The 26,481-nt window shown below is 41.2% G+C and overlaps 1 long non-coding RNA gene across 8 annotated transcripts; it reads left to right on the forward strand.

The window, feature by feature from the left end:
• The first annotated feature begins 299 nt into the window (after positions 1-299).
• Positions 300-26,012, forward strand: LOC146761683 (uncharacterized). 8 transcript variants are annotated; one of them, XR_014942430.1, is made up of 4 exons: positions 300-598; positions 4,605-4,822; positions 6,080-6,099; positions 8,362-26,012. It is a non-coding gene; the product is annotated as an uncharacterized LOC146761683 (long non-coding RNA). The 8 variants fall into 8 exon arrangements; XR_014942432.1 differs by having other exon boundaries at positions 8,953-26,012; XR_014942435.1 differs by having other exon boundaries at positions 13,052-26,012.
• Positions 26,013-26,481: the final 469 nt, after the last annotated feature.

Here is a 26,481-nt window from a genome sequence, read left to right on the forward strand (position 1 = left end):
TCTCATTTTCTCAATGGTATCAAAGTGCTGCATCCCCCACTTCAGCTCTCTTTTAATGTTTCATCTCCTTTTGTTAGTCAAGGCAGATGATGCATTTGGGATTCATTTGTAAGGCTCAAAAGCTTTTAGGTAAAACATCTGTTTTGTCAGAATAGCGCACACTGTCCCTGGTGCTGGGGAAGGAAGGCAATACTGGGTTGCAGCAAACTTGCTGTGTAAAGGGGAAGTGGCCATTCCTCTGGGGTCAGAGTCCAGAGGATCTGGACTTTGTTCATTCTCTCCTGCCTGCAAACATGGCATCAGGAAACATAAACACCTACAAGATAAAAGCAAAACCTAATCCTTGAAAAACAAGCCTGACTATTTACCCACCCAGATCTAACTCTGGATTAGACCCATGCAACTCACACTGGAACCTACCAGCAGCTACAGCTGTTCATGCTACCGTGAGAGAACATTCTGAGAACTGCCTTCACAGAGAGCCTAAAAATCAGGCAGGAAATCAGACAGAAGAGCATGAGGGTTCAACAAGACAGTGCCACTTTACTGTAAGAAGAGCATAAATCTTTAAACAAGGGGGTGGACTGGAGAACGTCAGGTATGTACATAAAATAGAAGGTTGTTGCAACAAACCCCAAATATTTTGTTAATCTTTGCTATTGCAACAAACACAGAATATTTTGTTAATCTTTTCTGGGAAATCAGCACGAAAAATTCATCACGGCATAGTCAACTGTCAAGTCTGTTGCCCAATCTACTTGACCCAGCCTATGATAAAAGGAAAGGCAAAAGAGATACTGATTTCTGATGGACTTTCCCTTGAGAACATGCTGGGAGAGGGAAGGTCTTGCTCGGCAGTTTGCAGAGCACTGTAGGGAGCGTCTGTGGGTGTCCACAGGGCCGTACAGATCTCCCTCTATAAGTTGCTACCTTCCTTCTCCTCATCCATCTAACATAAAACATGATTGTTTTGTAGGCCCCATCTGTGGAGCCCATTTTGTCCCATTTAATTGAAGTGATGTGTAGCTAAGTGATGTGGCTCGTCATAAATATGGTGATCCTAATTTCAGGTGCTCCATCTTTTATCAACACCAAATTGGTGTCACTGAGCACAGATACTATCTGCAATCCCTAATTTTCTTCTCCTCCTCTCAGGGGTTTCCATGTGTGAGTGTTTAAAAGAAACTCTTATTCATGCTGGTGTAGAGAATAAAAGAACTGACAAGCTGGGAACACAAAAGGAAAAAAGGAGGAACTTTAAAATATGAGGACTGGCCGAGTCTTGAGCTCTGAAGTTGAGACTTGTGCAATGAATTCCCTTCACCACTCTTAGGAGTAGAGTTCACACAGTTATTTGACACCATGCAATATCCTCTAGTCTGCTGTATGACTTATCTGTCAGATCCCAGTTTGCCTGAGGACAAGTTGGACAGAGGCTGTAGCACAGGGATGTAAACTTTTGCGTGGGTCCTTGTCATCCTTCCCTGCCAGGCTACTTAGGCACATGCCAAATGTTACAGCTACTTTGGGTTTTTCACCCTCTTAGACTTTTCAGAAGTCAAAAGACTAAATGAACATAATGGACAATAGGTAGATCCTTCAACACAAATCATCTGATGGAGAGGAGAATTGTGTCTTCTGCTCTCAGAGAAAGCAGTTGGAATCAAGCCCAGAAATTTTTTTGCAGTTACTATAACTCAGCCACCCTGCACACAAACCTTTAGGCATAAAAATGATACAGTTTTAAAATGAAAGAGGTACAGCTGTTTCAGTTAAAATTGCACTGGGTATAATAATTTCACATTTCTTAGCTATGTGTGTGCTTCAGCTCTCAGGTAGAATTTAGTGACTGTAGCTTTCCACAGACAACGTTGTTAGAAAGAATTAAGTGAAATGGTAACACATACTATTCTTCTCTCCATAAATGAGAACTGTAGTCCAGCTTTGGAACAGTCTTTTCTTCCCACTGGCTTTGTTGAGGATTTTCTTTTTTACTGATAGGCAGTATGCAGTTCTCAGAGCTTTCAGCTGGCCATTCTGACAGCTGATGTGGTATCACTGTTTCTTTAATTCTTATCTTCCCTGTTGCATTGCCATATCCAAGTGGACATATTTCAGTGGTGAGCAGACAGATTTGAATAACGTCCTCGTGGACAGCAGTTTGACTCAGCAGTGTGCCCTTGTGGCCAGGGAGACCAATGATATCCTGGGGTGCATTTCAAAAGAGAGTGGCCAGCAGGTTGAGGGAGGTTCTCCTCCCCCACATTTGGATCCTAGTGTCTGGGTTTCTCAGTTCAAGAAATACAGGGAACTTAAGAGAGTCTAGAGGATGGCAGCAAAGGTACCTGGAGGGCATCCTTATGGGGAAGGCTGAGAGACCTCGGGCTGTTCAGCCTGGAGGAGAGTGAGAGGGGATCTTATGAATACTTATAAGTATCTAATGGGCTGGAGACAACTGAGTGGGACCAGGCTCTTTTATGTGGCACCCAGCAACAGGACAAAGGGCAGTGGACACAAACTGGGACATAAGAAGTTCTGTATGAACACGAGGAAACAAAAATCTTTACTTTGAGGGTGACAGAGCATTGGAGCAGGCTGACCAGAGAGGTGGTGGAGTCTCCTTCTCTGGATATACTCCAACTCTGTCTGGATGCTTTCTTGTGTAGCGAACCTTCTTTAGCAGGGGGTTGAACTGGATGATCTCCAGAGGTCCTTTCCAGCCCCTACGATCCTGTAATCCTGTGATCCTCTGAATAAAAAGAAGGCTAAGATCGCCACTGCTCAGTAGTTTTTTGTAACTGGCTGTTCTCCTGCAAGTTGGGTATGGAAAGCTGCCAGACCCTAGTGGTTGCCTTTCATTCTTCTATTGTACAGGTTATTTCAGTAGTTACAAGGCAATGAATCTATCAGACACATATATCAACTTATGATTGCATGTGTACTTTCAGAACCAGTTTAACAACAGCTTGTGTTTATGCCTTTGTTGAAGGGTTCAAACTTACACACTGAAAGAAAAGGAAATGCAGAACAGGCACCTGCATTTGTTGTTACAAGTCACTGTGATCTTGTTCACCATAGTGTTGCTATGTAAATTTTTACAGAGCCTGTCCAACTGCAGGAGCTGGTGGCTGGCAGAACAGTAAGAAATGGTTATAATGAGGCTATCTAACAAACAGTGTTTTAGAGACAAAAGGCAAAAGGGCAGAGAGTCTTTACGAAGGTGCTTTATCAGCACTATATCAGACTATTGCTATCTACAACCTGGGTACCATAATGTTCTTAGTAAGCATATTTTTGCCTTTTTAGGGTGGTCAAAGATCATTTGCTCCTCATGGTAACTTACTGAAAGAAATCTAGAAGCACAGAATACTAAATTATCAGAATAGTAAAAAGTTATGTATTATTTACAAGCACAGTGTCAGCTGTCAGGTCAGTTAAATCAATTATTCACCATTTGTTCAATTTAGCTTTGTATAAATCTTCATTTTCTCACTCAGCAAATTCCAAATTTACTACAAAGCCTTCTGCCATGTCTGTAATGAGAACAGACTGAAAGGTATAAAGAGGCAGACAGCTTACTAAATTTATAAGCAATTGCTCGAAAAATAATGATCAATGTCTATACTTTATCTGGAGTATGATTTTTGAGCATAAATCATAAATGATATAAATATATGTATATCATTTAAATTTCAAGATAGAAGGATTCAATTCTATTCAATTTTTGACTGTTAGGTAGAGTAAAAGATTGAGACATTCCTGTAAGAAATGGAGCGGCTGAGGAGTAATTAGCAGATTTAAGACCAGAAAGTACCACTATGACCTATGACCACTTGGATCACACACAGCATAAAACTTCAAACAGAAAGATCTGCAACAAATCCGTGACTTCTGATTGAACTAGATCATTTGGAAGAACTTCCTAATTTGGCTATACCTTGATGTTTCATATCAGTGGAAATACATATATAGACCAAGGTCAAAAAGAAATAAATGCTTAATTGTGTTACTAGACAGCCAGCAGGCTAGATTTAAAATCTTATCTGTTCCATGTTGTACAAACTGAAATGCATTCCTAAGAAAAGTTGTTGGCATTAGATGCTTAAGTGCAGCATTATTCAGGAAGCATGGAAACTGTGATCTTACCTACATTAGCTATATGCACCTTTGGCCTTGCCCAAGAAAAAGCCCTGAGCTAAGAAGCCAAGAACAATCTCTTCTCATACCTGGCCTTTCTTGACTGGGACTATGTCAGTGGATTAGAAAGAAAAAAGAAACGGATGCATGAAAACAACTGATTTATTTGTTTATTGATTAAAAATGATCTTTCATGGGCTGGCCATATATACATTTCCCACTTGTGAAGCAAAATGAGTTGGCTCAAACTATGTGAAACTTACCAGCTTTTTTTTTTTTTTTTTTTTTTTTTCATTACCTAATTGCTTTCTTTAGTAAACATTGCTTTATTCACTGAAATATTAATAATAAAGCTTATGGTGTAGCAAGTGAGAATTTTCTCTCTATACTTCTCTCCTGGTGCATGGAATTCAGTTATATTTACTAACAATAAATACTAAATAATACCATCATTTTACTTTCTACAGCCAAAATTTGAGGTGAACAGAATTCTTCAAAGGAGTAATCAGAGGAAGGTCCAGATTCTGCATTTTATCTAACATGGTGTAGGATGTAGCTTTACCCCTAGCTCCTTCAGAAAAACATTTCCAGTTCTGTGCACACTGAATTAAGCTTACATAGCAAAGATGTCTTCAATGAGCCCAGTTGTCCTCATGAACTGCCCTTGTCACTGCTTACTTTGAAGGTGAGTTGTATTACTAGGAGTAGAAATTGGAAGTGTGATGGAATTGAGCGGAATAATTATAACACATGGAAGATATCCCTTGAACAGGGGGAAGTATGGCTGAAATCTTCAAGGTCTGAATTCTAGCATTTCACTCACATTTCATTCTGATAAATCCAATGGGATAGAAATAAAAAAGAAATAAGGCAATCTATGCAATCTCCAGACTTGCCAAGTAAAGGTAGCATGAGTTCTGATGAAGGATGGGGACATATTTTCAGTCCTTTCTTTTCTGACTATCATAATTACTATTGGTCTTCAAGGCGTCTCGCCATACAGAATGGTGTATTGTACACCATTCTGAAGCAAGGGTGATATTGTATCTCTGTACTAAGTGTTAAGGGTTACTTAAATAGAAGAGAGAGCTGTTCAGTCTGTCTGCATTAAATAGGTAGATAGTGGAATAGGTGAGAAATGGGGTGGTTACTTTGAAGAAAATTTGAGCATAGGAGAAGATTTATGTGCTCCAAAGCAAAAGAATAGCTGGAGGCAAGTTGCAAATTCCTGCACACCCAGGGATTTGTGCTCACTGTGAGACTGTCCTGGTGGTTGACTGGACAAAATTCTATCAAATGAGATTAACAGTTCAGTACTACAGAGTAGCCTGCTTTCAGTGTCACAGTTATTACCTTCCTGTGTGAGACTGAAACAGAGCTAACCAGTGCAAATTAGATATAGGCATTTAGAAAATACAGATTGTTACATAATAGCTTGAGAGGGAATAGTCACAACTTGCAGCAGGGGAGGTTCAGGTTGGATATCATAAAAAACTTCTTGTCCAAAAGAGTGCTGAGGGACTGGAAGAGGCTGCACAGGGAGGTGGTGGAGTCACCATCTCTGAAGGTGTTCAAGAAATGTGGAGATGGTTTAGTGCACAGTATTGGTGGTAGGTGGACAGGTGGACTAGATGGTCTCCTCCAGTCTTAATGATTCTATGATTCTATATCAGTCCTGGATCTTTAATTTCAAAGAATGGTGTGGAGAGATGTTTCAGAATAAGTGTTGAATATTCAGAATTCATTGGAGCCTTTATATTTCCAATAGGAGCTTGGTGTGGACAAAGGAGTTTAACGTGCATCACTTGTATTCTATATTTATAAGGTTATTATTCCCATTTCAGTAATCAGTGTTTTTTTTTTTTTTTGTTTTGTTTTGTTTTGTTTTGTTTTGTTTTGTTTTGTTTTCCTGTGCCTTTTTTTCCCTCATCAACTGGACAAGGACACTGTATCTCTGAAAAGGTAAAGACATAATATTTGCAAAATATTCTGAAATATCATTTTAAAATTTTATATTTATCTGCCTTTGAACATAGCTTGTTTGGAACCAAAACAACACACTAGAGATCCCAATAAAATATCAAAAGCCACCCTCAGAAAAACAGCTTTATGAAGTCATTAATTCTTTAAAAGCTCATCAGTTTAGTTACTTACTGAAGACACTTGCTCCAGAGAGGCTTCCTCCAAGATTTTTATCCCATGGATATTAACATGTCAAAGTATGTTGCAGGCCTGACATTTTTTCCCTTGTCTATCCATGCAAGAATGTAATCGAAGAAAAAACTAAATTAAACATTTATGATGGAAGCTGTATGAAAGCTGAGATAGTAGCTAGCACTAATGTGACAGCTTTCCAGTCTGGTACCTCACAGACAAGCTTTGTTCCTGTCTGTTCTGCCTATGTTCCTTGGCTATTTAAAAAGCATTTTCATGGAGAAAGCATCCCTTGTTACTCAGGTAGGAACTGATGCATTTTCTGCCACTTCTAAAAATGATTTCTGTTTCTAAATGGCAAAGTCTGCTCAGCTGCTTGAAGCATGTACAACTGTGTAGCCAAGGGAGAAGCTGGCCAATAGCCTCAATGGTGATTAGAAGACAATTGGTCCCTCAAACTTGTCTTCAAAAGTGAGAGCACCTGGCAGCTTCTTAAATAGCAAACTTTCTATTAGTTCTCTGAAACAATACATGCCATGATGGTGGGAAAACTGGATTCCACCACAGTGCTTCTCAGAAATAACGATTGTGACTTCTTTAGTTCAAAGCTTGGAAGCCATATGGAAAAGATGACACACATAATAACCCAACCAAAACTTTGTGCCTTTACAGTAGTTCTCCAAATCCTGCTTTGACATCAGGCAGCTTCAATTTATTGCATGTACCAAGGAAGGAGCAGAGAGGAAAGGATAACTGGGTCAGTGCTCCCATTTGAAAGGGAGCTTATGGTTTCCTGCAACTTTAATGGAGATGAAACTTGTCTTGGCTACTTGGCTCTGACCACATGAAATACAGTACCTAGGGAGACTTTCTAAGCAAGGAGTTGGCAGGCAGACATTTAAGACCATTGGTTTTCTTGGCTTCTTTAAAACTAGAAGCGATATCCCAGTGAGGGATGATTTTACATTAATTAAAAATAATAATATAATAATAAAAAAATAATAAAATAAAAATAATAATAATGATAATAATAATTTCAAGTGAAAGGAACAGCCCCAAGCCCTGAATCATCAGGAAAACCAAACAAACCAGACCTTCACTGTTTGTGGTCACTGCTGAACACATACAGTACAGTATAGGAAGTGGACCGCTGTCTAACATATTGTGTCATCCCAAGACACAGAATGCTGCTAAATATCCTGGACATTCTGTCTCACTCTGAGCTCTCCACGGTCTCTATTAGGGCAAGCTCATTCTATGGAGGATGAAATATTTTTCTGTGATCCACCTCTTTTCCCTAAAGGGTCCTCTCAGGGCAACTGCTAAATTGTCCTGCAAGGCTGAATATGCTCTGATGTCAGAGCATACCAAGTGAAGTGTTCAGCAACATAAAATCAGCTGGAGATGCTATATAAGAAGAATATGCTGGTGCTAATATTTTCCAAGTAAACCCACTCAGGATAAAAATAACCTCCTTTATTTATTTATTTTTACTTTTTATTTTAATAATGTCATATTAAAGGACAAGCATTGCATCAGCAGACTTACACAACACATTAAAAATCCCAGAGAAACAATACATCACACATGAAGAGCTTCCTACCAGATTCATGCAGCTAATGAAATTCTATGCAACTTCTTCCAGGAAAATAGCTTGCGCACTCTGAAGCTATATCTAGGATTTTTACAAACTGTTCTGCATGATTCATTCAGTGCTCAGTAGATTAGATGTTATTGAATTCACATGAGTTCATGTTAAATAAAGTGAAACACAACATCTGGGGCTACTCATCACTCAAACATATGACATCCGTTGCCAAACACAAGAGTGATTCAGTAATGTCGTAATTACCAAACTGGGTCAGTGGTGAAATAGAAAGTGGGGACTGTTATAACACCAACTCCTTAGATTATCTGTGATCAGAACAAACCATCAGAGTTTGTGATATATGGCAAGCACCAGTGATCCTAGACTGTGCACAAGGAATATGCAGGACTGGCATTTCATCCTGTAAAGTTTAATTGTACAGAAAAGTGTAAAATGGAACAGCCTTGTCCCACCTGTTACAGTGGAATGAATAGCCTATGCTGCAAGTGCCACTGAAATTCAGCAGAGATTGGGGAGACAAAGGGGAAAACTGTGAGTACTATATCTGCTTCTTATTTCTGACTCTACTTTAAATTTCCCGTGATTTCTTCCCAAATGACTGTTCAGAACTCTGTGTCTGTTCTGTGTTTTGCCAGGGCCAGGCAAAGGAACAGAAGCAAAGGATATGAACTAAAAAAAAAACTATGACCAAACAAGTAAAAAGAAATTCTGTGTCAAGAGCCAGAGCACGAGATCAGTGTGTACTAAGCACAACTAGAACAAAGTAGATATCACATTAAGGGACATGATTTAGTGGACATGGTGGCAATGGGTTGATGGTTGGACTGGATGATCTTAGTAGTCTTTCCAACCTTAATGATTCTGTGATTCAATAGAAAGCTGGGAGACTACAGCTCCAGATAATTCAAGGCTGTGTTATTCATGGGATGATAGCCTGCATGGCAAAGGTCAGTCTCAAGCCTATGCACCATGCAAGCTAGAAATGCTGATGTACACCAAGAAGAGACAGGGCTATGTGACTAATGTGGTTTGGCTTATTTGGACTTTCCTAGCCTGCAGGACCAGAAGAAGCTGGGGGGAAGTGAATGGCCTTTGGCACACATCTACTACCAGATTCAAACTCAGAGTTTCCATTCCTTAGGAAGACACCTCCACCGCTCAGTGCCCCACCTCCGGCATGTGCATACTCATTCTTTGTTTTGATAAGCAAATCAGTGAGTGCTTTAATGTATTATACCCGGGGGAATTTAACTCAGAATTCTGTGCTCAGGTTCCAAGAGGATGTAGTTATTTTTTACACCAGCAATTCATGTTTTGTTTCTTTTCCAAATAGGACAAAAAAGTTAGAGGGTGTTTTTTTGCTCGGTTTCCCTTCTAAATTCCCATTAATTCCCTGACATCGGCTGACATCAGTGGAAATGTAAAATCATTTTCCTTTTGCAAGATTTCAGAAACAATGCAGATATAGAGAAAATAAAAATATAGTAAGACAACGCAGGAGTCACTGTCTTGCCCTTGCTCTCATCCTCGTTGCTACCCTCATGAACATCAAGTAGCCCTGCCTCACAGCCTCCAAAGAATGAATGTGTCTGGATCCTGCCTAGGAATCTAACTCTCATACTACATTCACACCCTCTGCTCAACTCTTATTCATATGGAAGCATCTGAAAGTCAGTTTTGGCCCCATAATAAGCATAAAATTTGCTTTTCTACATACGAAAAAGTACTTTTCTTTTAAGGGAACAGCAGCGGATGGTAATAGCCAAAATTAGATAATAGTTATTTCTCACTCAAGAGGGTCTTGCTCTGAAATCTGCACACTGTCGTGGCTGACATAACAGCCACCATATTCTTGTAAGACTCAGGTATTTGGGATGCTGAGCTAAGGAGCTGATGAGTATGAAAGAATGTTCAAAGAAATTGAGTGATGATTTCAGTATAACCAGCCTTTCACAACTGGGTGAAAACAGCACAGCACCATGGTTCAGATCAGGAGTTGATGGCTGACATTAACAGTCACCAAGTCACCCAGACCCATTTTTCTTCCTCCCAAACTCTTTATCTTAATGTTCACTAACTTACCTGCTGTCGTAACAAAGACTTCTGCCAACTCTTTTCTCTGATTTCCAGTTACCCAGCCCCTAAGAACACTGCGCTGAAGATGGGAAACTTCAGCAAGCTCTTCAGGCAAAATCTGAGAAATTTTAATAGCAGAGAAGTTTAGGAGTGCAAATGTCAATCTTTATCTGTTACACCTTTCTAGGAGTGCTATTTATAATGCACCTACCAACCCAGTTGGCACGAGTGAGGCAGGGCTGTGGGATAGAAATGGTCCACTTAGTGCTGAGTCTGGCACTTCTTGAGGGCACCTCGGGTCGGGGAAGAGGGAGACGGATCCTCCATAAATAGCAAATGTCTCACAGCTTAAAAATCGTGACAAGTCTTTCATTTGAAACGACTGCAAGGAGGGTGCTGAGGAGACCGAAACTCCAAATATCCCTTGCTCAGCAAGCTGCCTGGCTGGGCTAAGAGCATGTTGAATCTTGCAGTCCTGAAGTCAAACATGCTCCTCTGTTCACTCTTCCTTGATTTTATAGCTGCTTTTTATAACAAGCACACAGGCACCTCACACCGCCGGGTGTGCACTGTAATTAGATTTTAGCTGCTGCTCCAAACTGCAGCTGGTATTTTAAAAAAAGCTGCAACGTTTTCCTTTCAGTTTTCACTACCCCTCGAGGCTAATTCTGGCATTTTGGGGCAAAAAGAAAAGCAGAGCGCCCAGATGAAGCATTTTTGAGTGTGCTTGTGTTTTTATGGGAGAACAGTGTTTGAACCACACCCCAGAAGGTTTTCACCAGATCCAACCACTGTACTCAGATATGGATTTATAGGGCAGTATCCAGCTCTCCTTTTGGGCCTGCCAAGACTCATGTGTCATAGAATCATAGAATCATGGAATGGTTTAGGTTGGAAGAGAACTTAAAGACTACCAGTTCCACTGCTGTGAGCAGGGCTGCCACCCAGCGGGTGAGGCTGCCCAGGACCCCATCCAGCCTGGTCTTGAATGTCTTTAGGGATGGGGAGATGCCCCAAGTGTGAGATGCATACAACCCAATCCTCCTTCAGCAGCTACCACTGCCTCCTGGCATCTCTGTGCCTCCTGCATTTATTGTAAGCCCCGCTCCTTCTCAACCTTCTCAACATGGTTCAGTGAGAACTACTGGTGATAGTTGGATGGTTGAACTGGATGATCTTGGAGGTCTTTTCCAACCTTGGTGATTCTGTGATTCTGTGAAAAGAACCTCTATACACAACCTGGACCTGGGTAGCCCAGCATGTGGGCTATCTGATCAGCTTCATTTCAGCCATGGGCTCAGTTGTCCTGGCCTGGCCCCACCAGTGCTGCAGTGATTTATTTACTTTTTCCTCCTCTGAGTGGCCACATGCCCATCAGTGAGCCCCTCCCTGTCATCTGACCACACATAGCACTGGCTCGTGCATCAAAGGTGAGGTCTGTATTTGGTTGCAGATGACAGCTAGCAATCAGCTTTTTCCATGTGTGCTGTTACTTATACCACTTCATTCAGGCTAGCATATGGCCAATTTTATCAACTCCATCTCTGCTAGCATGAGACACAGGCATTACAGGCTCAGCAAAGGTGTGTGAGGCCCTCCAAGCTCGTTGGACTAAGGATCACATTCCAAACACTATGCAGATTTAGGGCCATCAGATCTGACCTCCTGAGTGATGCAAGACATTGACATCCATGTGGGCATTCCTACATTTAGCACTGGTCTGTCTGTGCAAGATGGTAAACAGGGAACTGTATGGATCAGATAGTTGATCGTGAGGAGATACCAGCACTGCAGCAAACAGGGTGATTGATTGCTCCCATCCCACCCAATTCTGCCCTCTGAGACTGCAGCTAATTGAGTTTAATGCCCTTGGATCCAAGCAGCTGCCTAGGACCCAGCCCCTAGCCTTCAGAGTTCAAGGGGGAATTTGGGAAGGCTCCTGTGTGATCCTCCTTTTGGCAGTCACTTCTGATAGAGTGGAGGATGACAGCAGATGAGGAAGCAAGGGGCAGGCTGGACTGGTGCCCAGGGGCAAAGGAGTGCATTCCTTATGTTGTTATAAGCACAAATGGTAATTACAGGATAATTTGGGTTGGATTTCAAACAGCGCTAGAGACCCTTTCTGCCACTTTGGAGACAGAAGATGACCTAGCTAAATGGACAGAAAAAAACAGTAAGAAGATGGCCATGACAAGAGTGTAAGCAAGGAAGAATATGCTGACCCTCTCAATGCCTTTCTAAAGGGCAGGGTCAAGATAAATATATCCAAGACCTGCTGGCTGCTGCTATCAGCCCACAGCAAGGCAGGTTTGCTGTGTGGTCTGGGAGAACAGGTTGAGCTGCAGTCATTGCTGAGCAAAAGGTGACAACTGCAGATAAGGAGAGGGGCTGAGGGTCCTGCCCAGCACAGTTCTTCTCTGGCAGGATGCAGTGACCTCGGATAGAGCTGACGTCGAGCAGTTTTGCTCCTAGCTCCCATTGGGATGGGAAAGCCTGGAGGCAGGCTGGGGCTGGAGGAAGCTGCAGCTGCAGCCTGGAGTGCTCTGGCTAATCTCTTCTCAAAGCTGCTGAGATCTGGACAGCCCCAGGCTGCCTAAGAGCAAGGGGAAGAGGAAAGGTTACAGAAAGGCCTGTGTGTCCTCTTCTTTCTTGCCTGGAGCATGCAAGGCTGATTTGGGTATGCTGGATTTTTACAACCAGGGTGTGTTTCCACAGGACAAATCATGGCTCTCAGATCGGTAGGACTATTTAGAAGAAAACCAGTCTTTCCTTGCTCCTGCTTGCTACAGCAGAGGGGTCTGTGTGTCAGGACCCCCCACCCATCACAAGGCCATGGGCTGAAGGTGATGGATGTAGACATGGGGGACTCACCCCCGGCAGTTTGGGGTTGCCATGCTTCAAAACTTGCTACGCCTATTGGCTCTTTTGTTTCGTGACATTTAACACTGAGCGTTTACAATCCAGAGCAATTATCTTTTTCCTTCTGCTTTTAAGGAGGACTTTGGCAAAGGAAAACACTTAACTTTTGTCTCTTTTATTTCTCCCCACCCCGGCCTCCCGCCTGGCTGCCGGTAGGAAGGAGGAGGGCGGATGCCCCGGCGGTCTCTCGGCGGGGACATGCTGCCATCCAGCGGCTGCGGCCACGCGGCCCTGGGTCGCGATGGGGACGTCCCCGAGCACCGTGACCCGGCGCTGCCCCCCGGGGGCGGAGGATGCTTCGAGGAGTGGTGTTGAGGTCCAATACCCCCGGCTGCTCCAGCCCCCCTACCCCACTGCTTTTGTATCCCTTCAGCAAAAATGTTCATGGAAGAGAGAGGAGCTCATGCCTTTTCTACTTTGAATCCCTTTTTCTATTATTTTCTCTTTCACCACTGGATGGAGGAACATTTGATTGGAAAAGATTAGGAATTTACAAGCTTTATAAGTGATGACACCTGCAGTACCCAGCTTCATCTTTTCTGAATTGCTGATTCATCTTTAAATCAGTGAGAGTTTAGCAGCAGTGGAGGTCACATCCAAGGCAAGTTCGTATATTTAAGTGAAATCCCTGGGAATTCACAGACAGGAACAGGTTGCCCAGAATGTTTATGGAGACTCCCTTCTTTGAAGATCTTCAAAGCCAGCTGAGTGTGATCCTGGTCACCTGGGTGTCCCTTTCTGAGCAGGAAAAGAAACTGCTGAATGGACCAAATGCACCGTGAGCTCCCTGCCAACCTCAGCCATTCTGGTATTTTCTGAATATTCACAGAATCATAGAATTAAACTTTTGAGTTGGAAGGGGCCTAAAAGGCCACCTAATCTAACTCCCCTTCAATGAACAGGGACACCTACAGCTAGAGCAGGTTGCTCATAGCCCTATCCAGCCTGACCTTGAATATCCCCAGGGACAAAACATTCACCGCATCATCTGCAACCACTCTCTTCTTTATGTGTCTTATGCACAGTGGAGGTCACTAAACAGGACAAACTTGCCAGTACTTGACACCATGCTATTATATACATCCCACTAACTGAGATGATGTTATCAGCTCAGGTATTCCTGCCCCATCCTGCCCTCTGCCCCTCAGTCCAGCATTTCATCCTTCCCCTTCTTTACTTTGCCCCTTAGGTGTATCTATCTGATTTATTTTCATACAGATTTCTTTCTTGAACAGAGGGTGCCAGATAATTGTACTACAAGCAATGCAAACATGAACTAAGATATGAGTATCAAAGCAGAAATCAGACCATATTCCAGGACACACTGTCTCAGGTTATCTAACACTGGATTGCACAAAAGCTCTCAGTGAGCTTTAGGATGGTGTCCTATGATGGATGTCCTTAGTACATCCTTCAAAATGGCAGACATAGAGCAGGTCAGCACCCAGAGCTACCTCCATCTTTGTGACCCAACTTGCTATCCAAATGTGTGAGGCATAGAAAGAAATGCCCTACTGCTTGGAATACCTGAGATGTAGACTCATCTGTGAAAAATGTCAAATGAATCATGTGTCATATCCAGCACAAGAGGTCAAGATAGTCCTTTGTGACACAGTCGATGTCTACTTTGTCTGTAATTGTATGTACACATAAAAACACCCACTCTTGATGAGACAAGACCTCAAACAAAGCATGAAATTTGAGTAACTGACGTCAGGGATGTTGTCTGACTAATGAATGAAGATCTTATTTTCCCCACCTTTGAGCTTTGAATGCTTTGTTTACTATCAGGATTAAACCTGGAGAGAGTGACAAACTATTGCTACAAACTCCAGCTGATGATACACCAGAGCTCCCAGTTGTTCCCATCCACACAGTTGGGAGTGTATGTGTAGATTACGGATGAACATGGGGCATTCCTCACCCAGACAAACTTAAAAACTGAAACCCAGACAAACCAGTCAACCAAGTAATAAACTCAGTGCAACATGAAGGGAAGGAATAGACTCGAGGGGGAAGAGGAACGGATAGGACAAGGGCATTTGGGGACACCATTTGCACTTTGGAGCCTGCTGGTATTTCATAGAGTGGAATTTACCAGAGGCGAGGTATAGTCATTCCAAATTCCAGATGGGTATCATATAGCTGTATGCAAGAGGAATGCTCCACAGTGAAGGAAATTGTGCCTTATTTTTCAAACCCTCCAGCAGGAAAGATCCTTGACTGCCTCTTCTGAAGGACTCACTTGTCCAGTCACTTGGTTTCTATGAGTTAAAAGACTCATTGAACTGTAGGCTGAGATGGTCTTTTCCATTTGCCTTTTCCCTTGCTTGGTGAAGAGAGACTTCACAGTCTAGGATTAGGGACTAAGAGGAGCTTCAAAATACAATGAACATTTATTTATTTTTTTGAATGATAACTCTTCTTTGCTGCCTCCCTGTCCACAGTGCCCTGCTCCCGCTTTGGGCTTTCCATAGAGCACAGCTCACTGATCCTCACAGGTACTAAATGAGTGGGTAAGATGTAGGCCATAGGAATATTGTGTGCATGATGGCTAAATTAAACTCATTATCCTACAGCAGTCCTATCCTATCTATCTATTTGTCCTGTCCTTCTCACTCCTGGCAGAGCAGGGCTTTCTGGAGAAAGCAGGGAATACTTTGAAGCAAGCAGAGATCTGGTTTATCTTCATCTATCTTCATTGTCATTGCTGACGGGAATGAAAAAAAACAAGGGCTTAAATGTCCAAGGATCAAATGGGATCAGATGGTGAGGAGACATGATCAACCACACAATAACCGACCCACTGAATTCAAAAGGAACAATAAGATCTGTGGGATTTCAGCAATTTCCAGGTGAGCAATTCGCCTATAATTTCTGATCATTCTCAAAGGCTTTTATCTAAAAATCTGTTAAGGCCACTTCTATTAGTTTTCTCTCTGAGGAATAATATTGTCACGTTGAGGAGTAAGAGAGCAGGACACCCTAAACCACCTCAAATGAGCAGAGGGTGCTGTTTCTCCACCATTTTTTTTCTCCTCCAACCAGTTTATCTGGGCTGTTGATGGGCCAGGCAGTCAAAAGAGAACTCCCTGGGTTTATGTAAAAAACCAGCTCCTTCTGCTATATCCCTCCCTCTGCCTCTCCCCTGCTTCTGTGCATCTGAAGCAATTCAAAAGCCCTTTCCACCCCACTTAATCTCCCCTCCTCCCCTTCTCATGGTAAAATCAACCCTCCACACTAGGCTTCAGCTGTTTTTTGGAGCTTGTCTGTTCACATCACTGAGCAAGGGATGAAGTAATGAAAATTACAAGCTGTGGAAATTTGATCTCTCTATTCTGTAATTACTGTTCTCTGAAATCTGAGAATATATATTTACTTTAATATTCTTGCAGAGGAGGGGAAGTTTCCCTAAGGCATAAAGCAAAGAGAGAGCTAGGAAGAAGGAACAGCATGAACCATTTTCGTATTTGATTAGATGTTATATACAGTAGTGAGTGAGTCTTGTCTTTAAGGCTGACACAGAATCACAGCATTCAACTCATCTTGGTATTTAGAAGCAGTCAGTGTTTCTTCTTTGCTATAGATACTTGTATGCAGTAATTTTAAGGTGAGGAGTCCTCATCTTCTCCAACTTCCAATACACGTAATTGACAGCATTTGCCATCTCATGATAAGATACAGGCATTTTGTTTGAAAGGATTGATCCCGAAGTCTTGTGAACACAGTAAGAATCATAACTGTCTTTCAAAAGATAAAGAGAAAAAACACCTCACTTTGTCAGTCTTGAAGTTATAATAAAAGCTGGAAAATATGAACAAAATAAACCTTCATGGATCCAAATCCAAAATGAATTTAAAAAAAAAAAATCACTAGATTGTGTTTTAAGTTTGCCTAGAGCTTTTCAAAAATGTGACTATTTTGGGAAAGCAAGTTGGTATGGGCCATGCCAGTACTCCTATTGCTGGTACAGTATTTTGTAAGAATCTCCAAACATGACTGATTTGGTACATCCTTTAAAAAAAACAAAGAGCAGTCAGCCTCTGCCCTGAAGACCTTAGACTCTATCATCTATTGGTTAGCTCTATTATTCAGATGGAACCATGGATTAAATCTAATAGTCAATTTCATCCATGAACAGGAATAAGGGACTAAAGAATCTCTGGCCTTCAGAAGTCTCCGTCTTCCATATTTTATTTTGCTGCCCCTTTAAACCTCTAAAGGGAAAGACTCGGTTGAATTTGTAGTTGCATTTTCTCAGAACATTCTTCTGTGTCTCCATGCTGTCTGTTTTCTGCCTGGCTCTATTGTCTCTCGGAGTCCTTCACTGGAGAAAAAATTAGCTCACTAAACTGCATCCAAAAGAAAAAAAAAACCTGCTAAAAACTGTTGTCTGTAAATTATTTCATACCCATCTGAATGCCAAGATTTTTTTCCTGATCTGACCTATTCCAAAAGTCATTGCATTCATCCACTATACCCGATAAATATAATTATTGCTGAAATATCAGTTGAGTAACAACAAAAGTTTGGCATCTGAGTAAGCTTCAGAAAGTCAGCCAAATGAGACTCTCAAGGTTTTCTCTACTTCTTATTTTTTTTATTCCTCCAGGATAAGCGTACTACAAAGTTATATCTTGCAGAATTTCAGAACCATGCTTTTTAAGCGCCATTGTTTCTGATAACTTGATATCATAGAGGAATGGAAATCATAATAGCAGAACACTTAAGAGCACAAAGATGTCTACTGAGTACAAGTTTCTGTTCATCAGTTGATAATGGATGATACATTTATTGGACAAGTGCATCATTCAACTATTCTGTACTTCTATTAAGTACTTCCCCCCCCCCCCCCTCTCCCCCCCCCCCTCCCCCCACACACACACAAAGATTATTAATTGTATCAATGAAGAATTTGCAATCTACCTTGCTTTCTCTTACAGTTCTCATGACATTGATGCACCTAGCCAAGCCATTAATACATGGAGTTGACTTCATGTTTCATTTGTTGTCTAAAACAAATGTACTTGTCAGCAGCAGGCCATCCCTAGAGGATACAGCTTTCACCAAAAATTTGCTTTTAAAACCTTCTGTTGCTATTGAAAAGAAAAAAAATCCAAATTTTATTAGAAAAGTTTTACAGACCAAAAGTTAAGGCAGTCTAAGCAATCTGGGAAGCATTCTGCTTAGTAAAGGTTTCGCCCTTCAAACTGCTGCTGGAAATTTGACCAATTTAACTATGAAACTCAAAATCTAAAAAGTAAACTTTTTAAGATTTTAATTGACTAGACAACAAAGAACTAAAAAATTTAATATTTTCAATATACTGGCTTGCCTGTGTTTGAATGTGACTTGGAATTTGTCCTAAGATTCTGTCGTAATTTGTGCTTAAATACAATTCTTGTGCCTCATGCTACCCTACTCCAACCTAGAAGGGGAGGCGTACTCTTTTAACTTTGCCTCTATCAGTCTGTGGAAGCATCTCCCTATTTTGAGTTATTAAATATTGTCCTCTACTTCTGCGTGAAGGCTAGAAACTACATGTATAAACTCTTTGTCTTCCATGCAGACAAAACAGACACATCCAGAGACAGGTTCTTGTCATCAGCTGAGAAATATTGCAGGAAGTCTAGATGATTAACAAATGAGATGTTTAGCTTGCAGATGACTTACATCAGATAAAGTGAGTCAAGCCATAAGAGCTTTTTGGATATCTCTGCTTTATTCCTAAATTCAAGCTATGTTATACCCACCTCCACACATCCTGATTTTTAATAGGTCAAATAACTCCTCTTTTTTAGGAGTAATACAAGACATTGTATTTATATGCGTCTAGTATGATTCTCAACTGTGGACTGATGAAAATATAACTGTTTTTTCCTTAGAGCTTTCATCTACTTCTGAAGTTCTGCAGGTGTAACAGACAGACAATTAAATTCAGATTACCCCAAAATCTCCAGTGATTTTTGTCTCCACTGGCTAATCCACAGTTGGAATATCTAAAATAATACAGTGAAGAACAAGTTGGTTATAAAAGTCTTACTGCATCCTTCTGCCACAACCCACATCTAAGATAAACTCAGGATATACAAGAATAACAGCCTCAGGTCACTTTTCCACTCCTGTGCTCCAGTCTCGTTTCTGACAGAAGTTAGATGACAATGCAACTCAAAGCTAGTGCCAATGCAGGTTCCCTCCTTGCTTTAGGGAACTTTTTTTTTCATTTGCAGCTGCTCTACTCCATCAGAACAGTGCAGAACAATCAGGGTCTGTATCTGATGGATGGGTTTCTCTGCAAGGAAAGTCATAGATGACAGAATGGGTTTTTGTTTGTTTGTTTGTTTGTTTTTTGCACATGGATTCAGAACATTTTCTGACCATATTTACACTAGTCCAGCACCTGATAGAGCTTCTACCTTCAGTGAAACTATGACTGATTTTAATCAGTGTTGCAACATCATCAAGAAACTCAGTCATTGAAATCAGATATAAAAAACACCAAATAAGTCACTTAATGACTGACTGCTATTTATTGTACATTCCAGTACATAGGCAGAGAGCCTCTCCTCCTAAAAATCTAGTGCACATTAAGAACTCAAAAGTTGTTCCAATCAATGAGATCAATGACGTATCAACCTAAACTACAGTAAGTAGGGCCTTGATACAATAATCTATGACAACTTGGAAAGGAGTTGTTTGATTTTACTGGGACTTCAATCGGTGAACAAAATTATCCTTATCTACTGTTACAGCTTCTTTAGAGACATTACAAACATCTTCTGGTCCAGTGATCGAAAAAAAAATCATCACTAAAACATGACTTAAGAAGAATGTTCTCTAGTAATTGAGTCAAAACAACTGATGTTATGACTTAATAGAATGAAGAATTATAAATAGATAAAAGCAAATGAAGATATAAAGGCAGGCAGTACTTCTCATCTCCTATGGAAGTTCACTTCCAGAAAGCAATCCTGCCCGTCATGGATAAGGCAAGTAAGGAATCACCCTTTAGATATTCCTCACTTTCTCTTTAAAATAGTAGGAGCCTTCTCAATTAGCTTTGATTATACAACTAGGTTTAAAATATTAGACCTCATGAAAATGGGTGACCAAGAGTAGAAGAATATTCACTATTAAAAAGGAGCATTGGCATTTTCATCCAAAACATGTGTAAGTTCAATAAAAGTAAGTAGTTATTTGAGGAACAGCAAGTGAGTCTCTAGATATAAAGAACATGATGCAAGATTGATGACTGAGTTCCTCTCCTCTGTGACAACAGAAATAAATCCAGAGGTAATGACAACCAGTTGCTACAGATTTCACTGATCTGAATCACTTTAGACTTACTTTCATACAGATCCAGAGTATCCTGCGCGCTTCACAAAAGTGGGAGGATCTTAGTGTAAGCTGACTCATGACTTCAACGTTCACCTGTTGTAGGATACCATTATTAAATGCGGGGGTATATATCAGAACTAATATTTCAGAAGAAAGGAAGCAGAAAGGGCAATAACCTGATGATAGAGGGGCATGCTGAATCATGGTGAACAAAGCACAGTTGTGTAAGCACATTTTTAATATGCTTCAAATTCATGCTAGAAGTAGAAATGCAGCAACCACAGAAAAAGAGCATCTGGACAACTTGTACCCATACAGCTATACATACATTTAATTCAGAGAGGCTGTTATACTTATTTTATTGTTACTACTGTACTACAGTAGTGCCTACATATTTCCTCTGAGATTGTGCACAACTGTGCTAGATGCTATATAAATAGAATAAAGTAGTCTCCGCTGAAGTAAACAGAAAGATGCTTCAAGAAAGTTTAGATCAGACCACAGATGTCCTGAAATCTGCCAGCCAGTAGCTATTCATAACTTATTTCTTTGTCTCTAAATGCAAATTCATATGGGGGAAACTAGCAAACAAAAATACCAGGATGAGGTTTAGCATGATGCAAAAGATCCAATAGAAAATGTGGTGAAAAAAGGAGGACAAAGGCAGGTGTATCCTGCAAAAAGTGATATTAGGCCAGATGTTGATCTTCAGTTTGAAGTATTAAACAGCCTGTGGAGCATCCGTTTATCTAGCAAGGTCATTCCATCTCTGAACATGTGTCAGCTGAGACCTGGGAATATTGCTTTGTTAAATCTCCACGTTCTCTTGTGCTAATAGTGTAAATATTCTCCTCCCTCAAAACAGCCCCCAATGTTTGTCTTTATCATCTTCATATAAATGTCAAACACTATTTGCTTACATTTGCATAGAGCCTCAGTTCTTGTCACTATGATTAAAGACCTGGTATCACAGCTGCACAGTACAACCTGAGGGGGAAGAAAGAAGAGTCATTTTTTTCCTCTCAGGCAGAAAATGTGGAATTGCTGGCACGCTGTATAGGTGCACTCATTCTAGTGAAAGAAAGGAAACAGCATTCATCAGAATGAATAGCAGAAACAAAGCAAGTTAAGTGATAAACTATACTTGATACCCAAGGCTAGAAATCTGAACATCCTTTTCTTTTTCTCTGCCACAAACTGATTTTGTAATTAGGCAAGTCACTTCATCCTCCTGCCCAGTATTTTCCTTCCACAATTTATTTTAATCTGCTTAGATCTTGATGTCTTCCAAGAAAGGTTTGCCTCCTGTTCTATTTTTATACCATACCTAGCACAAAGTGACAGCAGTCATTGTTTAAGCTTCTATTTGCTGCAATAATAAATGATCTAGACAGTTATTTAGAAAGGGAAGTTACGATGCTTATGGGAATAGATCACTAATTAGGAAGGATATGAATACACTGAGTAAAGAATAGAATAGATGTTTCAGGATCCCTTCCAATTTATCCCTAAGGTCAATGAGTAAAAAAGGGAAGCTTATCCTCAAGCTTCTGGAAACACTCAGGACAGTTTTTAGATGGCCCCAAAAATCTGATGTAGGCCTGCCACAGAATCATAGAATCACTGAGACTGGGAAAGACCGCTGAGATCATTCAGTCCAACCATCAGCCCATCCCCTCATCCTTCACTGTCACAATTCTTGAACACCTCCAGGGATGGTGACTCCACCACCTGCTTGGGCAGCCTGTTCCAATACTTGCCATCACTCAGTCTTTTGACAGTCTCCAGCTTATTGCTAATAACTTGCATTTATATAGTTTCATGTCAGTAAAAATCAAGTTCTTGTTCTCCACATAATACTTGAATACCCTGATGCTTGCTTGTGAGACTCTGGACAATTTCATACCCATAGCCACAGTAAGGCAGCAAGGACATGCTAGAAGTGGAGCACCAAGTGACAGGTTACAATATCTTGATGAGTTAGGGTAGCATGGTTAGGTTGAGATTAGTCCTGATGAACTTTAATGTCTTTTCCAACCTGAATAATTCTATGATTCTATGATAAATGACAAGCTATGCTATAGCTTTTAGGGAACGAGGCCACACATTGACAATTCTATCCCTAAATAAATTCTTCATAGAATCATAGAAGGTTGGAAAGGACATACAAGATCATCTATTCCAACTGTCCTTCCATTATCATTGCTACCACAAGCCACTAAACCATATCTCAGAGCTCCTCATCCAGACACCTCTTGAACACTGCCAAAGACGGCGACTCCACCACCTCCCTGGGCAGCCATTCCAGTGCCTGACCACTGTCTGAGAGAAAATTTTTTTCCTTATGTCTGATCTAAACCTCCTCTGGTACAACTTGTGGCCATTTCCTCGGGTTCTTTTTGCTGCCTGGGAGAAGAGGCCAAACCCCTCCTCATCACAACCTCCCTTCAGGAAGTTGTAGAGTGCAATGAGGTCCCCTCTGAGCCTCCTCTTCTCCAGGCTAAACAATCTCAGCTCCCTGAACCACTCCTCATAAGACTTGTGCTCCAGACCCCTCACCAGTTTTGTTGCCCTTCTCTGGACACGTTCCAGGGCCTCGGTGTCTTTCTTGTAGTGAGGAGCCCAAAACTGAACACAATACTTGAGGTGCAGCCTCACCAGAGCTGAGTACAGGGGAAAGATTACCTCTCTGCTCCTGCTGGCCACACTATTTCTAATGCAGACCAGGATACCAATGGCCCTCTTGACCATCTGGGCACACTGTCAGCTCATGTTCAGCTGAGTATCAACCAACACCCCCAGGTCCCTTTGCTCTTCACAGTCATCCAGCCACTCAGCCCCAAGCCTATAGCACTGCATGGGATTATTGTGGCAAAAGTGCAGGACCCGGCACTTGGCGTTGCTGAACCTCATCCCATTCATCTCAGCCCAGTGATCCAGCGTACCCAGATCCCTCTGAAGGGCTTCCCTACCCTCAGGCAGATCGACACCACCTCCCAGGTTAGTGTCATCTGCAAACTTACCGAGGGTACACTCAATCCCCCAAATCAATCAATTCCTTAACCCACAACATGCAGGTTAAAAATCAACAACAACACTTCTCTAGCAGAATTGCCAGTCAGTTCATATCAAAGTATTTCTAGGCCTATGATTTCAAACTTGGATGTTAAAAATTCCTGAAAATGTTGACCAGGTGCATAATTTCAAGCAGACAGGGTTAAAAATATATCTGTATATTTATTTATTTTAATTTTATTAGAGTCAGTCGTGTCATATGATGCTGACCTTCACCCTGCGGCTTATATATAAGCTGTATTTAGAAAAAGTTATATATATACAACTCCTATATAACTTAAAAAAAATTATAGAATTGTAGAATCACAGGGTGGCTTAGGACGGAGAGTATCTTAAAGATCATCTAGTTTTAACTCCTTGCCACGGGCTGGTTGCCACCCATGAGATAAGGGTGCCCAGGACCCCATCTTACATAGCCTTCAATTCTTTCAGAGATGGGGCATCCACATATTCTCTAGGCAGCCTGTGCCAGTCCCTCACCTACCCTGAGTTAGGAATTTCTTCCTAACACCTAACCTAAATCTCCCCTCCTTAAATTTAAAGACATTTCCTCTTGTCCAGTCAAAATAATAAGCTACTAAACACCATCTTTCTGTACCACTGAAAGTCTGCATAATGTTGACTAACAATGGCAGAAAAAAAAAAGGAGTACCCATTTTCACTTTATTTCATATTCCCTTTGTATACATATTTTGACATCATTGTTTCTTCAAGGCTCTCTTTCTGTTTCTTTAAAGCCCACAGGAAGATCCTGGATAACATCATTTTGGACTAACTCTCAGGTCCTCTGTGTGGTTTATCTTCCATGCTCCTGACAGTTTACACCTTTGCTTCTCTCTACCTTTGCCTTTTGCCATGTCTCACTACTGCTGGATGTAGAATTTCAAATATTTTCTGTTATTCTTTCTGTTCTCTCCCATACTGTTGCTTTCCACTGGCTTGGCTTTCATCTACCAAGGCAGAGAAGAAAGGCAACAAGTCAGCAAGCCAAGGCTGCTTTCTGTATGTTAGCTATCTCTGAGCATGTACTTGAAACATCCCCAAAATGCCTGTCTTCTGTTTTATCTGTGGGACTTTGAAGGAATAGGATGATGCCCTTTGCAAGACAGTGAGATACAAGACAGTTAGCTTCTTTGCTTTTATCTTCCTTGGGAAGCTCAAGTTACTACAGGAGGATCTCCAAGCAAATGTTCTGACCTTCACACTGCTATATGTCTGTGTTAGCATCATTTATCTTACCCCTTAAGCCCCTTAATTTGTATAATTTTATTCAGGTTTCTTAAATAGCTCTTTATATCCTTCCTACACATCTACCTCCTGGCCACTCAGCCCTAATTGTCCTCTTGTTGTTGCTCAAGATTTGTGCATTGGTAAAGGTTCCAGAACTGTTCTCTTGCATTCAAGAGGCCAAGTGCATCTGTTAGCAAATGCTGTGTGAAGTGTGTGTTTCTGGGGAACTGCTTTACAGAAAATAAAAGTTCTCCATATCAAGATCTCTGTTCTTGCCAGAGTGACTGAACAGAAAGCTTAATGTGGCTGCAATTGGACTGGGGCTTCTGCCCACCAATCATCCCATGATAACCAACGAACCTCCACAATAATATGGGATCTGACTTATCCACATAAAATTTAGCTCTCCAGTTTCAGCTAATGTGTTAGGTTCTTCTGTATAGAAATAAAAGTGTTCAGTAGATGATTCATTCTTTCTATCTTTGACACAAAATATAATTAAATACTCCATGATCTCTGTATTTTTGAGGCCAAGTAGCATATAAGAGGCCATATGCTGACTGTCACAAGCTCCAGAAATCCATAGTTGCATCTAGCCCATACATAGAATGAGTGTGGGGAGTCAAGTCCCAGTGCCTGGTCACATAACTTTACTTTTCTTTGTGGACTTGTGTTGTCCAGAGGGCTGTGCTGGAGCTGTGCATCCTGGCCTCTGCTTTAAGACTTACTTTCATCAGGGAAGAGGTGCTACACACTCTAAGATTTCATGACATAGTTGTTCTCAGGACAAGAGATTCCTGTAGCCTTCAGGCTGGAGGTTATTTTGGAGCTGATTTATTATTTATGCTTCCTGTTGAAGCTGGCATACTGCATGGAAGAGAATTCAAAACTGTTGGGTGAGGTAAAAGAAGCAGAAATAAGCCTGGCTCTGTATCTCTGTGAGATCATTCACTTGGCAGAGGAATCCTGAGTTCCAGTCTTCTCCATTCATGAATTTTTTTTTTCTTTTTTTTTCGTCAGTGGAGTATTCAGTGCAAAATGCATAGTCAAACCCAAGGAGCAAGCTCTGTATTCCAGAAGTCATCACCTAGGCATACATATTAGTCACTGTGCCAAGCATTGCAATGCCTAAGCCCCCTCTAGGGTCTAGTCCACACTATAAAGAGTTCTTTTGTTAGTAGATAAACAGAACCAGCCAGTCACAAAAGAAGATAATTCAACAGAAGGAACCACAACAGAAGGAGCCACCAGAGGACCCATGACAGAAGAGAATTTGGACCCAGGAGCATCTTCTCATGCCCACTTTCACAGCACTCAGCCTTTATGTGCCATTTACTGCAACAAGTAAAGGCACAGTCCCTGAAGGATTTGTCTCTGATAAGTCAAGAGGAGATGGCCTCAGTACAACCAACCCAACTGCTGGAACTGTCAGAAATCTATTCCAATAAAGCTGTTATATCCTATTAGAAAAGAATTTCTGGCTTCTTCTTGAGGTTTGTGAATACTAATTATTTGCTAATTGCCCATCTCTTTGACACAGTGCTGGACTCTGCCAAGAGGCAGTGCTCTGGGCACTGATATCCACTTAATACAAAAACTCAAGGCCAAATCTACTCCTGATGTATTCCTTTGGAAATATATTGCCTTTAACAAGATTGTGTTGCTTGTGAATCAGGAAAGGTTTTTACTTTGAAATCCTGATCGCATTGATTCATAAACTAATAACTATTAAGGAGCATCATGCCATTCTAGGCAATGACAATTACTTAGCCAAGAAAATCAACTTTGTCTTTAGAAATATATTCCTGCTAAAGAATAACAGATTGGCACACCATGCTCTTTGAACAGCAGCCCTGGGCACCCAAACCAGCATGGTTACCCACAGCACCACAGCTGTAAGAAAGCAGAGCTTAACATGGGCTCTAGCATCCAGCTCAGGAGTG

This window comes from Coturnix japonica, chromosome 2 (genome assembly GCF_054131305.1).
Source record: "Coturnix japonica strain WE chromosome 2, WE-NBRP24, whole genome shotgun sequence".
Lineage (NCBI taxonomy): Eukaryota > Metazoa > Chordata > Aves > Galliformes > Phasianidae > Coturnix > Coturnix japonica.